We start from the raw sequence: 15,039 nt of genomic DNA on the forward strand, positions 1-15,039 counted from the left end.
TCTAGGATTACTTCTCTAAATAATTAAATATTACCTAGTGCTGCCAGTTATGTTATGAAAATACCTTAGAAATGGGCCAGGTGCGATGGCTCACATCTATAATCCCAGTACTTTGAGAGGCTGTGGTGGGAGGATTGCTTGAGCCCAGAAGAGTTTGAGATAGGCCTGGACAACTCTGTCACAACAACAACAACAACAACAACAACAACAAAGGATAGCTGGGCGTGGTGGCATTTGCTCGTAGTCCAAGCTACTCAGGAGGCTAAGGTGGAGGGCTCATTTGAGCCCAGGAGTTCGAGGCTACTGTCAGCCATGTTTGTGCCACTTCACTCCAGCCTGGCTGGTGGAGCAAGATCCTGTCTCAAAAAAAAAAAACCAAAAGAAAAGAAGATTTTATCTTCTTTGTGCAGTATCTAGAAAAATTCAAAGTCAAACACTAAATTCAATGTAAGTTGAGAGAAAACCTTTTGTGTTAATAGCATGAGAAGAATGAGCAGTTGTTCTTTGAATGTATTCTTGGTATGATTTTCTGTAAGAACTTCCAGGTAATGCCCCTCGAGCAGTAAGAATTCCTCAGCCAAGTCATGACTGAGTCAGGAAACCCAGTACAACCACTTTGCCGCGTGCTTCAGCCAGAGAGAGGCTGGGGAGGTATCAGTTAGCATCTGTTTATCAAGTGCTTCATGGAGGCTTAACACTATCGGGGAGACCAGAACCCCTGCATCCTGGGATGACAGCTGGTATTAAGAGTGAGATAGGCTGGGTGCGGTGGCGGCTCACGCCTGTAATCCCAGCACTTTGGGAGGCCAAGGCAGATGGATTGCTGGAGGTCAGGAGTTCAAGACCAGCCTGGCTGACATAGTGAAACCCTGTCTATACTAAAATCAAAACTTAGCTGGGCCTGGTAGCAGGTGCCTGTAATCCCAGCTACTAGGGAGGCTGAGGCAGAAGAGTTGCTTGAACCCAGGAGGCAGAGGTTGCAGTGAGCCGAGATCATGCTACTGCACTCTAGCCTGAGCGACAGAGAAAGACTCCATCTCAAAAAAAAAAAAAATGAAAAGGAAAAAAGAGAGAATGAGATTAAATGTATTTGAAGGGCCAGGTGTCTTTGGTGTAGGTCATTTAAAATGTTTGATAGAGATATCATAGAAAGACTTTATTATCAAATAAAGTCTTTAGTATTTATTCATTCATTCAGCTTCTCTTTATTTTGCAAATTTCAAACAACCCGTAACGCTATTTTGAAGGAAATCTGTCCCGATACAAAAAACAGCTTCTTGAATAGAACTATGCCAAAGAAATATGCTTTATTTGGCATATTGGAAATGAAATAACTTATGAGATATAAATACATATGAAATAAATAAATAATGTACAAAATAGATCAAGAGGAAAGATTTTAACGTGGATTTATTTCATTTATTTATTTTTTTGAGATGGAGTCTTGCTCTGTTGCCCAGGCTGGAGTGCAGTGGTGTGATCTTGGCTCACCACAACCTCCGTCTCCTGGGTTCAAGTGATTCTCCTGCCTCAGCCTCCGAGTAGCTGTGACTACAGACGTGCACCACCACACCTAGCTGATTTTTGTGTTTTTAGCAGAGATGGGGTTTCACCATGTTGGCCAGGCTGGTCTCAAACTCCTGACTTCAGGTGATCCTCCCGCCTCAGCTTCCCAAAGTGCTGGGATTACAGGTGTGAGCCACCGTGCCTGGTTGGATTTTTTTTTTTTTAAAGAGCTTAAAAAAGAAAATCTTTTCATGGTAATTCCCAAAAATGCTGAACTCTTTTTAAAATTGAGTAGCCCTCATTTAATATAATGTGCTTTTGTAGAGATAAGGTTACTGATACTCAGGCAAAATTGCTTGCCTTAGTTTACACAAATAAGTATCCAAGATATGATTGCTTTAATCATTATATAGGTTAGTTTTGAATCAATATTTGAATGCTGTATTTGTGTGGCACTGTGCTTTGTGAGTTTACAGGTTGTTAAAGACTTTTAGCATTGTTTTTTGCCCTTTGAGATACTGCAGTAACACTTGCACTATGTCCATAGTGTACGTTGGTTGTACACTATGTTGGTTGTTACAGGATGCAAGTTAGGAAACACAAGGTTATATGCTGTGTGTTCAATATAGGGCGTCTATATCCTACATGGAAGTTTCTCTTCCACTTCTTTTCTTTCCATTTTCCCATTTTCTCTCTTTTCTCTCTCTATCTTTTCTTTTCTTTTCTTTTTTTAAACCAACACCAAGTTGTGAATCCATGAGCCACCATTGCAGACTTTGGTGGCATTTTTGCTTGAAGAGAGAATAAAATCTATTTTCAGTTATTGGAAGATTGGAAGAATGAGTTGGACTCTCGCAGGAGACTCAAATCTTGGTATGGAATGTGGAAAAAGTCTTCTTGGTCTTGAAGTTTTGAGTTACAGAAAGAAGGGGCTTGAGGCTGCCATGGTGGTGGCGAAATAGGCCAAGCCTGCTTCCACCTCAGGGTCCTCTCCTGTGCTGTCTTCTCCACCTGGAACACTCTACCTCCACACACCTGCGTGGGATCTCCATACACCTCCCTCCACACCTGCATGGTACCTCCACACACCTGCGTGGGATCTCCATACACCTCCCTCCACACCTGCATGGCACCTCCACACACCTGCATGATACATCCACATACCTGCATGGCACCTCCACACTCCTGCTTCCACACACCTGCGTGGCGCCCCACATACCTGCATGCCATCTTCACACACCTGCTTCCACACACCTACATGGCACCTCCACACACCTGCCTCCACACACCTGCATGGCTCACCGTCTTATGCTTCCTTTAGATATCTGCTCAAGTGGCACCTTATCAGGGCCCCCCCTGACCATCCTATGTACAATGACAACCTCTTCTCCATTCCCTGGCCCTGCCCCTCCCACCTCCATAGAGTTTATCAACCAGCACACACATGAATTGTCTGTCTCACCTCACTAGAATATAATCTCCCTAAGAGCAGGGACTTTGCTGTGCTCCCCTGTATGTCCCCAGCATCTAGAAGAATGCCTAAGGGTATAGTAGGTGCTCCAGAGCCATGTGTTGAATGAATACATGAACACATGTTGAGGGTGTCACTGAGATTTGAAAGCTGCTGCTGCCCCTGCAGGTGCTTCCATTGACACCTGCAGAAGAGCCAGATGCACCGGCCCTGTCTCTGTGGTGCACAGCGGAGAACTCTCCTTAGGCTTTTGGACATTGTTCTTTTCAGGGAATGTCAATGTCTGAATCCTTTTCCTATTTGAGGTGCTCCTAGGATATGAAATTGATGATATTTAGCCAGGGGATCAGGAACACCCAAACCCCTTCACAGAGCATCAAAATTTCCTCCTTCTAGGCTTCCTGAGAGTGTTATATGCACAAAGGAAGCACATGGGATAGATCTTTCATATTAGTTAGGGGTTTGTCACCAAATCCTAGTTTGAAAGAGCTGGGCTGGACCACATGAGCATGCAGTTAACTTGTGTGAAAGCTTCACTTTTTTTGTTCAATAACCATCTGAAGCTTCCATTGGGTAGGCAATGTTTTAGGTATGAGATATGCAGAGGTGCCAGGAGTGGTGGCTCACGCCTGTAATCCCAGCACTTTGGAGGGCTGAGGTAGGAGGATTGCTCGAGCCCAGGATTTCCAGACCACCTTGGGCAGCATGATCAAACCCCATCTTTACAAAAAATGCAGAAATTAGCCAAGTGTAGTGGCACTGGCACCTGTAGTCTCAGCTGCTTGGGAGGCTGAGGTGGGAGAATCACTTGAGCCCAGAAGGTTGAGGCTGCAGTGAGCCAAGATCAAACCACTGCAATCTGGTCTGGGTGACAAAGCCAGACCCTGTCTCCCCGCCTCCCCACAAAAAAAAAAAAAAAAAAAAAGAGAGAGAAACAACTTTGAGATATGCAGAGGTTAGACACAGCTTGCAAAGTAGAGATGATATATTCTGGTGCATATTGCTGGATTGTGACTGAGATAATTCATATGAAATGTAGTAACTTTTAGAGAGCCACACATGTATTAGATGATTTTTTTTTTTTTCAGAAGCAAGGTCGGGCTGTGTTGCCCAGGTTGGCATGCAGTGGCTATTCACAGGTGTGATCATAGTACACTACAGCCTGGAACAATTGAGCTCAAGTGATCCTCCGGCCTCCCAAGTAGCTGGGACTACAGATGTGCGCTACTGCTCTTGGCTTTCAGCTGCTACTTTATTGTAAGACCCAAGTTGACCAAACTCACAATAGGCAAGTCCAGACTACTCTGGCTGTGTGCCAGGCACCTTAAGCTTAACCCTCCACATCTCCTCAGCCTTTTCAGGAGGTCCCCGCTGGGAGCAGTTTGAGACCTCACCATTGATTGTAAGTTTATTTTGCTGCACAGATGGAATTAAGGATAAGCCCTCAGCTATGTGCTCTCTGAGAAAGTGTCTAGTGTGTGTTGGTGTAAGACACCTGGTATCTTTAGACTGCATGAGTCCCTTGTGATTACTACAGGTTCTGCAAAGAGAACTATTACTCTTGGCAAGGACTTTGTTGACATTCCCTTTAGCAAACAGAGACTCGGTGATGTTCACAGCCACCAACTCTCAGGAAAGGCTGTTGTGGGCAGCAACACAGCTGGACGTTCCTTTGCTTACTGATGGGAGATTCATAAGGTCAGTGAAACTTGAGCAGAACTTTCAAAAGATGGAGAATCTCATCATTGTCATAATGTATATTTTACTCTTCCAAATGATTTTATTAAATATCTTATTATGAGGTTTATAATGCCAGAACTTGGGCCTCTTATTTCTAAGTCGTGATCTTTTTGTTCAACCACATTGAGGTGATTTGGCAGGTGAGAAAATGTAGATAAATTGAAGAGCTTCTATCAATGGGAGTATGAGTGTGGAGACAGGATAATGAAAAGTTGTTTTTGAACATGCAGTCAAAACTGGAAACAGGAGAAAGTTGGCGGAGAATCACAATTACTTTGGAACAGGTTGCACTTATGTCTATGTGTGATGACGAAGTCTTTGAGATCCATGACCAGAAATTTGGGTAAAATGCATCCAGAAACTATAGACGTCTTGTCAGAATTGGGAAGGCAGGCAACATACGAGAAAGATATTTTGGTCATTCAATCTGAAGGGGCAGTGGTGAGACGGACAGGCCTGTGCAAAGTGGCAGTCCAAAAAGAGAGGGAAAGGCTCTGGACTGAGTTTTCAGTGATGGGAAGAAGACCACTAGTATATGGGAAACTAGCTGGGGGAGGTGATTGACAGGGTGTGAGGAATTTCAATGATGACACCAGCCAAAGGCTACTAGGGACAGCATTGTGCTTCCATGGAAAGGATATTTGGAAAAAAATAAAATCAGTTTCTGCCAAGTCTCCCCATTATGAACACTGGCCTACGGTTTCCTCATGGTGAGTGATCTCAACCCAAGAGAGCTCACAAGAAGATGTATTTAGGAGTGAGCATGAGGCCGGGCGCAGTGGCTCAAGCCTGTAATCCCAGCACTTTGGGAGGCCGAGACGGGCGGATCACGAGGTCAGGAGATCGAGACCATCCTGGCTAACACGGTGAAACCCCATCTCTACTAAAAATACAAAAACTAGCTGGGCGAGGTGGCGGGCGCCTGTAGTCCCAGCTACTCGGAAAGCTGAGGCAGGAGAATGGCGTAAACCCGGGAGGCGGAGCTTGCAGTGAGCTGAGATCTGGCCACTGTACTCCAGTCCGGGCGACAGAGCGAGACTCCACCTCAAAAAAAAAAAAAAAAAGGAGTGAGCATGAATGCAGGAGGAGAAACAGGTGTCACAGGTGCTTTGTCTAATCAGAGTGTGCTGAGAAGAAGGGACTGATGGCCAGAGTAAAAAGAAGCAGAGAAACCTATTTTTGATGTTTATATTTGGTGAGCGTTTCTTTTTGCTATTTAATCATGGTTTTGAAAGCCATAAAGAAGGAAAAGCATAGCAATGCTAATTGCAGTGGATTTAAAACACGTCTATGTGTTCTTTGACATTCCTCCCATCAAGGACCTAATTCCCTTTCCTTTGGTCCTAATTAATAGAATGTGTTAGAAATGTGTGACCTCAGAGGCTGGTCATAAATGGTGACACAGCATTCCCCTGGCTTTGTTTCCCAAGATACTTGCTCTTGGAGCCCAGCTGCCCTACTGGGAGGGTGCTGGGGACACCTGGAGAGCCATGTGCAACTGTCTGGCCAGCAATCCCAGCTTTGTTCCCAGCCAGCTGCCAGACCTGGGAGTAAGGAAGCCTTCCAGAAGGCCCCAGCCTAGTCCCCATCTGACAGCGACCTCATGAGATATCCTGAGTGAGATCTGCCCAGTTGAGCCCAATAAACCCATGAAAACATCAGAGGTTTTCCTCCTTCTCTTCTTTCCTCTCTTCTTCCTCCTCATGAAAGTTGCTACAGTTTTATGCTACTCAGTTTGGGCTGATTAATAGAAAACTGAAACATCAATCAATGGCAGGTTGTTAGAAATTATCAAAGGCAGTGGGCACGGTTTCTCATGCCTGTAATCCTAGCACTTTGGGAGATAGAGGTGGGCAGATTGCTTGAGGCTAGGAGTTCGAGACCAGCCTGGGCAACATGGTAAAACCTTGTCTCTATAAAAATTAGCTGGGCTTGGTGGCATGCATGGGTAGGCCCAGCTACTTAGGAGTCTGAGATAAGGGATCAATTGAGCCTGGGAAGTCAAGGCTGCAATGAGCCGTGATCGCCCCACTGCACTCCAGCCTAGGCAACAGAGCAAGACCCTGTCTGAAAGAAAAAAGGAAAAGAAAAGAAAAGTAAATAAAAGGGAAGAAAAAGAAGGAAGTTACCAAAGGCTCTGTACTATTTCCTCTTAATATTCTTTCTCATTCTCCTTTATTGTTCCTATCTCTGTAAGAAAGCACACTAATGATAACTCATATAGAGCTTATACAGAAGTGAGTTTTGACCAAGTATTGCCCCAGGTGGTCCTTGATCAAGGAACCCGGTAGGGTGTGCTAGCAACTGTGACCAAGGCCAGACTGTGAAACTGCACATCCAAGAAGGTGACGCTTCAGACTCTCTGCGTGTTCTCAGAAGGGAAAGAGTGAGAAAGTTAATATGTAGGTGGGTGTTTTGTTTTGTTTCTTAAACTAATTGTGATTCATGTGCTCTTGGCACAGTTTGTCTCCATGACTTTCATTGGACTCAGGGTTGGGTTTCAGGGTATCACTTACCAGTGTGCAAACATTACGTTTCCGGGGGAGGAAAACTCTAGATTGCAGGGGTGGGCAGAAAAGTGGGAAATCCTGCCCGAGTGAGTAATAATAATTGCTAACCCCCATGGACCTGTTGTCACATTATTCTTTTTACATCATGTATATTTTTCCGTGTGAGTAAGCTTCAAAGACTTTCAAAACCCTTTTTCTTACTTTAAATAGTGAATTTTATGGATCATTAAGTTGGTAATTATATAAAAGCCATAGCTATTTTGCATCTGGTATGGAACTCTTGGCAGTGCTCCCCTTGGGGATCTGCTCCACCTTTTGAGAACAGAACTCTTTGGGCTTCCTGAGAGTCTTGAGGAGCAGAGGAAGAAAGAGTCTTAGCACAGTCCTCCGGGAGAACAGATGGGGGAGGAAATGCGAGGCTATGAGCCTCCAGGAAAATTCTGGAAAATTCTGGAAAACTCAGGGAGGGACCTGAAAGGGGGCAGGACCTGGAGGGGCAGTGGATGGCACCCTACCAGCCTGCTTGGTGACAGGCATGGAATGGATTTGAGATGTACGATTTTGGAGCTCTTGTCAGTACTGAGTCTAAAATGAAACAGCCCCTACTCTCCTCCCTTCAACCATTCTCCATTTTTTCCGCAAGTTTAAACAAGGACGAAGTCACTGCAAGTGGAAAACAAGATGATTCCAGTAGTCTCTCTTTATCCAAGCCTTCACATTCCGCCCTTTGAGTTACTTTCGGTCAATAGTGGTCCAAAAATATTCAATGGAATATTCCAGAAATAACACAATTCATAAGCTTTAAATTGCATGCTGCTCTGAGTAGCGTGATGAAATCTCATGCTGTCCTGCCCAGGATGTGAATCATCATCCATTTGTCCAGCGTCTCCATGTTGTCTTGTGCTTCTCGCCCACACGTCACTTAGCCGTCTGGGTTATCAGAGCACCTGTCGTGGTATCACAGTGCTGGTGCTCAAGTCATCCTGATTTTTCCAAATGAAAGCACAACAATAGTGATGCTGACAATTCAGATATGTCAAAGAGAAGCTGTAAAGTCCTTCCTTTAAGTGAAAAGGTGAAAGTTCTCAAATTTATCACGTAACTTTCACCACAGTATGTTGTAATAGCTGTTCTATTTTATTTTTATTTATTGTTGTTCATCTTTGTGCCTAGTTTACACATTAAACTTTATCCTGGGTATGTATGTATAGGAAAAACATAAAATATATAGGGTCCAGTACTACCCATGGTTTCAGGCATCCAGTGGGGGTCTTGGAACATATCCTCAGTGGATAAGGGGTGACTACTGCAGTTCAGTTCCACATCTATGTATTGAGCACATATGAGGAGCCAGGCTATAGAGGAACAAAGATGAGCAATGCACACTCCCTGCCCTTAGGTGGACCACAATGGTGATGTCCATATAATGTGCCAAGGAGCAAGTGGAGGGCTACCCAATGCTGGGGTTACAGAGGGCCAGTCTTACTGCTGGATCAGTTGTAATGCTAGCTTGGAAACATTACATGGTCCCTCTTTGTCTTTTTCACTCTCTTGGTTTTATAGTCCTGTCTCATTGCTTATTGCTTTTAGGGTGATCGGCACCATTTCTTAGGCATGTGGTAGACTGGAATCATCCATGTAACTAAGTAAAAGATCATATTAACTAGCATTTACTGAGGGCTTTCCATATGAGGGCTTTTATCAATATTTTTTCATTCAATTCTCATGAAAACTGTAGTGAGAAGGTTCCATTATTATCCTTGCTTTATACATGTGGCCAGTGAGGCACAGAGAGAGTCATAAATATGCTCAAGGTTACCCACTGGCGCATCGTAGAGCCAGAGTTTGGAGCTCACATTCTGTACATCTGGTTCTAACACTGGTATCTTTTCTAATCATGAGATTTAATTGCTCAAGAAATAAACTCTCTGCTGGACTGATTCATTCTGAGCAAGAATGCTGTGCTCTTGAATCCCCCGAAAGGTCAAGACCTTGGCATCTCCTGAGAGTTCAAGGTCTCAGAGGCCTCTCCAGAGAAAGAAGCTGGGTGTGGCCTTATGAACGTGGGTCAGGGCCCTCACCTTTCTCAGAGCATGGGACAAGGGGCCACATTGTGCCCACCCTGAAGCTCTTTGGATTTTGGATCCATAAATTTTCCTTTTTAGTGAACATCAGTATTTCATTTGTTCTGGCATGCCTGTTCTTACAGTGTAAAGCAAGCCAGAACTAACTTCCTTCCATGAGAATCTGAGCTAGCTTTCTCCTAACCGGCCGCTGGACTTTAGAAAAAAATGTAAGACAGCTGAAATATGTAAGTTGGAAAACAAGGATTTCCAAATACCATGCCAGGATTTGCTAAGCATTCAGATATCCTGAGCCTTCAAAAAGAAAAAAGGTATTAGATGCCTATGGTATGTAAGGTTTCCACAGTTTTCTTCTAATTTATTCACACTGACATTCAAATTCATTTTCAAGGACTTTTCCATCTTCTGCTATTTATGTACGATTGCATAATGTTGATACATTTAGGATTGTACAATATTATAAAATATTAACCAAAGTTTTCTTTTCCCAGTATTTCTTTTTTCTGTTCTTTGCATTTTCCCAAGCTCACTACTTCTCAAACTAACTATGAATTGGAATCACCTGGAAAGTTTTTACAAATGAATCCTATCTGGGCCTCACCCTCAGACTGAGTAAATCAGTGTATCTTTAGGCCTGGCCCAAATATGGGTATTTTTGAAAAGCACTCTAGAGGATTTTAATATGCAGCAAAATGTGAGAATCCCCGGAGTGACTAAACTTCTCATTTTCAGGGGGAGTCTCATGCAAAGGATAAAAATTCAAGGAAAACAAAGAAATATATTCTTGGCATTTGAGTTTTTTCGTTTTTGTTTTTGTTTTTGAGATGGAGACTTGCTCTGCCGCCCAGGCTGGAGTGCAGTGGCGTGATTTTCGGCTCACTGCAGCCTCTGCCTTCCGGGTTCCAGCGATTCTCCTGCCTCAGCCTTGTGGGTAGCTAGGATTACAGGCATACGCCACCACGCCTGGTTAATTTTTGTATTTTTAGTAGAGATGAGGTTTCACCATGTTGGCCAGGCTGATGTCAAACTCGTGACCTCAGATGATCCACCCACCTCGGCCTCCCAAAGTGCTGGGATTACAGGCGTGAGCCACTGCGCCTGGCCGGCATTTGAGTTTTAACAGACTAGCAGGGGAGTAGAAAGGACACAAGACAGACAGAAGATATGGCAGAAATGAGAATGAGTAACAGCAAGGCTTTCTTCTCCCACATGAGGAAAAGGTGCCTTGCACTGCTAAGGCAGCCCAGAGGGGTGAAAGGAAGAACCAGAGGGAAAATGCCAGAGCTTAAGGATTTTGGGGTCTTGGAAGCTCTGTTAGACACAAGGCATAGACCATACACCCAAATGGGGGACCAGGAGGGGCACCGGCCATCTGAACAGGTGCCTTCATGGACAGACATAGAGAACATCAGACGCCACCTCCCTCCTGTGCCTCATCCCTGGGCACAATGCGGGTTTCCTAGAACTTAGATGACATTTTTGGAAAGAAAGGGAGAATATTGAATTTTGGCGGAGGAAAGGGAGGGCTCCGAATAGAAATCAGGTTGAATTATAGAAAATAAGATCTTACACCCCTGATTCTGACATTTGTGCACACTGCATTTGGCACAAAGACTATAAAGGAAAACTCTCTTCCTTTGTCCCTAGTGATTCTGTTCAGTAGCAGCAGATTTGCTCTTGACCACCCTGTTTTTGAGTGTGGTATGTTCTTAATAGAGATTGAAAGAAACTGTTGCTTAACAGGTGTTGTTGAAGGTTGACACCAATCACCACTTTAATATTTGTGTACTCTACCAAACTGACCAAATTCCATTTGATGGCACTACCAAGTAATTCTGGGTTTAATATTCCATAATGTCATCCGTTACTATTATTATTATTTTTTCTGAGACGGAGTCTCACTCTATCACCCAGGCTGGAGTGCATCAGCATGATCTCAGCTCACCGCAGCCTCTGCCTCCTGGGTTCAAGCGATTCTCCTGCCTCAGCCTCCCGAGTAGCTGGGATTACAGATGTGCACCACCACGCCTGGCTAATTTTTGTATTGTTAGTAGAGATGGGGTTTCACCATGTTGGCCAGGCTGGTCTCAAACTCCAGGCCTCAAGCAATCCAACTTCCTCAGCCTCCCAAAGTGTTGGGATTACAGATATGAGCCACCGCGCCCAGCCACTGTCATCCATTATTAGAAGCAATTTAATACATTAAGAAGTCTAAAAATGAATTTCATTTATGTATTAAATAAGTAGTATATGGGCATTGTCTTAATCCAAGAGACAGAGAGAAAAAATAAAAGGTATGTAGTAAAAATCTTCTTCATTCAATCTGGTTCTCCAGCTACCCAGCTCCCTTCGAAATCAACCAATGTTACCAGTTTCTTATGTGTCCTTCAGAGACAATCAATGCTCATCAACGTAGATGTATAAACATTCTCTGATTTACTTTTCTTTTCCCTCAAATGGCAACTAATATAAATTGATCTAGATCTTGATTTCTATATCAAGGCATGATGGAGTCCTCCATTCTTTTTTATGGCTGCATGGTATATCATTGAATGCCTACCTCAGGATTTATTTAACCAGTCCTTATTGACAGTTTTAGATTGCTGCCATTCATTAAGCATTTTAAAAAAAAATTGGAGATGTAGGATTCTCTGATGAGCTTCAACTCCCCCTCCTTCTCTAGAATTACCAGTTTGATAATGATAGAAATGTATGAATCTCAATTGCTTTTTGTCAGCATTTCAGCTCATTTAGAAAGGATTTTAATTTTATACATTAAAAGATACTTTATCATGAAATCACTACATTTAGACTCTTAAGCAGTTTTATGGGCTTTTTATTTTCCTTTTTTCATAACTACATAACATTTTTATATTCCCAACCCATTTTTGCTGGTCTTGGATAATGTCTGTTTTAGTGCAATTGATAATACTTCAATATGCTGTCATGCCGTTCTGTGACTTCAGAGTGTAAATAAAGAACTTAGAAATATCATTAACAATTAAGTCGTTTTCTATTTGAGAATTTTTCTTTTGGTTAGAATCACTTGCTTCAACTGTTCAAGAAGCCTGGCTATGATGGTTAATACTGAGTGTCAAGTTGATTGGATTGAAAGATACAAAGTACTGATCCTGGGTGTGTGTGAGGGTGTTGCCAAAGGAGTTTAACATTTGAGTCAGTGGACTGGGGAAGGCGGGCCCACCCTTAATCTGGGTCAGCACAATCTAATCAGCTGCCAGAGCAGCTAGACTATAAGCAGGCAGAAAAATGTGAAAGAGAGACTGGCCTAGCCTCCCAGCCTACATCTTTCTCTTGTGCTGGATGCTTCCTGCCCTTGAACATCAGACTCCAGGTTCTTTAGTTTTGGAACTTGGGCTGGCTTTCCTTACTCCTCAGCCTGCAGATGGCCTATGGTGGGACCTTGAGATCGTGTGAGTTAACACTTAATAAACTCCCCTTTATATATATTTGGGTTCCATTAGTTCTGTCCCTCTAGAGAACCCTAATACACTGGTTAAAAACAACACCCTATCTTGTAGAACAAACACATTATATTTACTGTTATTTATGATTTTCCATAACTAAATCCAACTTAGCCTCATCAGGTTGATTTTTAAAATGATTTAAGCTATTTTTAGGTAAAATTGATGATACCCTCTGAAATGTAAGTCCTTTTCTTTGGCTGTCAGGCTGTGTTTTAAGATTCAAGTTATTAAACAGATTTAGAACTACAGAATGTTATTATTGAAACGGACATGAAGGTTTCATGATCTGGCCACTCATGACACAACACACGACTGCTGTCCTCTGACCAGCAGTCGTTCTTAGTTGGCAATCTTCTGGAGAAAGGAAATTGCCACTCTGCTAGGGAGATCATTCTGTCTTTAAAAGATTTTCCAAAATTTTATACTTAAATATAATGATCTCCTTTTTAATCAAAAGAAAAACATATTATACTAGCGCTCCTGGTGACAGCAGATTAAGCTAAAGACAAATGATGGGTACATGAGTCTAAAATCAACAGAAATCTGAAAAGTCATGAAGAGAAGTTTTCAAGAGATGCTAATTTCCCTCAAACTTCATGTCAAAAATATCAGAAAAAGCATATTGTTAATATTTTTCTTTTCCTTGCCTGCTCCTTGAAATTCACCCAAATGATCTTTTGAATGCTAGGGAGGTTCACTAATGTTTGAAAGCATCATCTTATTCTGAAGATAGTGACTCCATGTTGTGTTACTGTCCTTATAGCCTACAATGCTATACGTTAGCTCAAGGTAATGGTCACAGAGCTGGATGATGTCTAGGCAACGTTTAAACACAGCATTGCTACAATTGATAAAACGCTCAAAACTCTTACCTTCTTCCAAAGGTAATATGGGCATCGTAATTCTAGTGATGCTGCACTTACACGTGATGCTCCATTGTTTTTGAGTGTCAGCAATCCATCTTCTCTCCCTCCAAAATTGCACCCCAATTTCCCTTAGGAAAACAAAACTTTTACTGGGGATAATGTTGATGGGACTGGTGTCCAAGGCATTTCCCACTTACCTACCATGAAGTAAGCATGTGACCCAAGTTCAGTCACAGTCACCCTGTGGAAGTTGAGTGTTAGGCCGAGATTAAAAACAACCAGTGCTCATTCATTCAAGGGTGTTACCCCAGAGAGACTAGCATTTAGCTCTTACTCCCTCATAAGATCTGTTTCTGGAGACTTGCTTCCTGTTCTATGAGCCAATAAAATCTATTTTTACTTAAATCAGTTTGATCTGGTTTTGGTTGCTTGCAATCCAAGAACCCTCACATTTACAATGATGAAGACAGGATGTTGCATGCGAATCATTTAGAGGCCCTCAGATGGTAGCTATACCAGGAATTCTATTTATTTTGTGAAGATTTTTAACTCCAACCAAAATGAAGTATTGTTGGAAGGTTAATTATGGAACTTTGCACAGCAAATTGAGTTGGGAAAAAACCTATTAATAAGCAGCTCAAAATTGCCAAGCTTACACAAATATTTTGACAGATCTATCCTTTCTGGATAGTTTAGACTCTCCTTGGGATGAGTTATCCAAGCTGTTGGTACTGCTGTTGTAGCTGGGAGATCAGGAGTGGTGTCTGGGCTCTCCGGCAGATTTCGCAGTGATGGGGAAGAGCTGTCCACACAGCTTTGTCTATTTTCTTTAATCTGGATCATCTGTGCTCCTAGAACCCATCTCTAGATTTCATTCCAGACTTCAGAAACCTTTTTCAATAACTCTCTTTGTCATCTTTATCAGGCTCCACAGATAAGCTCAGTTGGTCTGTGGAGGCAGTGTGAATGTACATTTGCAATTTTAATGTCTGAAAATAATATTTTTTTGCAATAAATGAGGAGACTGACCTTACATTACTCTATCTCTAAAATCCGATTTATTTTTCAAGCATAGTAAAAATCTCAGTTTTGGGAGTGGGGGTGACAGGGGCTAACTCTGTTGCTGAGGCTGCAGTACAATGGCATGATTAGAACTCACTGCAACCTTGAACTCCTAGGCTTAAGTGGTCCTCCTTCCTCAGCCTCCCAAGTAGCTGGGACTACAGGTGTGTACCACCATGCTCAGATAATTTCTTTCATCAGACGTGGTCTCTCTGTGTTGCCTGGGCTAGTCATGAATTCCTGGGCTCAAGCAATCCTCCTGCCTCAGCATTCCATAAGGTTGGGATTATAAGTGTGAGCCGCTGTGCCCAGCCC

The sequence above is a fragment of the Trachypithecus francoisi genome, unplaced genomic scaffold, assembly GCF_009764315.1.
Source record: "Trachypithecus francoisi isolate TF-2019V2 unplaced genomic scaffold, Tfra_2.0 Lachesis_group16, whole genome shotgun sequence".
Lineage (NCBI taxonomy): Eukaryota > Metazoa > Chordata > Mammalia > Primates > Cercopithecidae > Trachypithecus > Trachypithecus francoisi.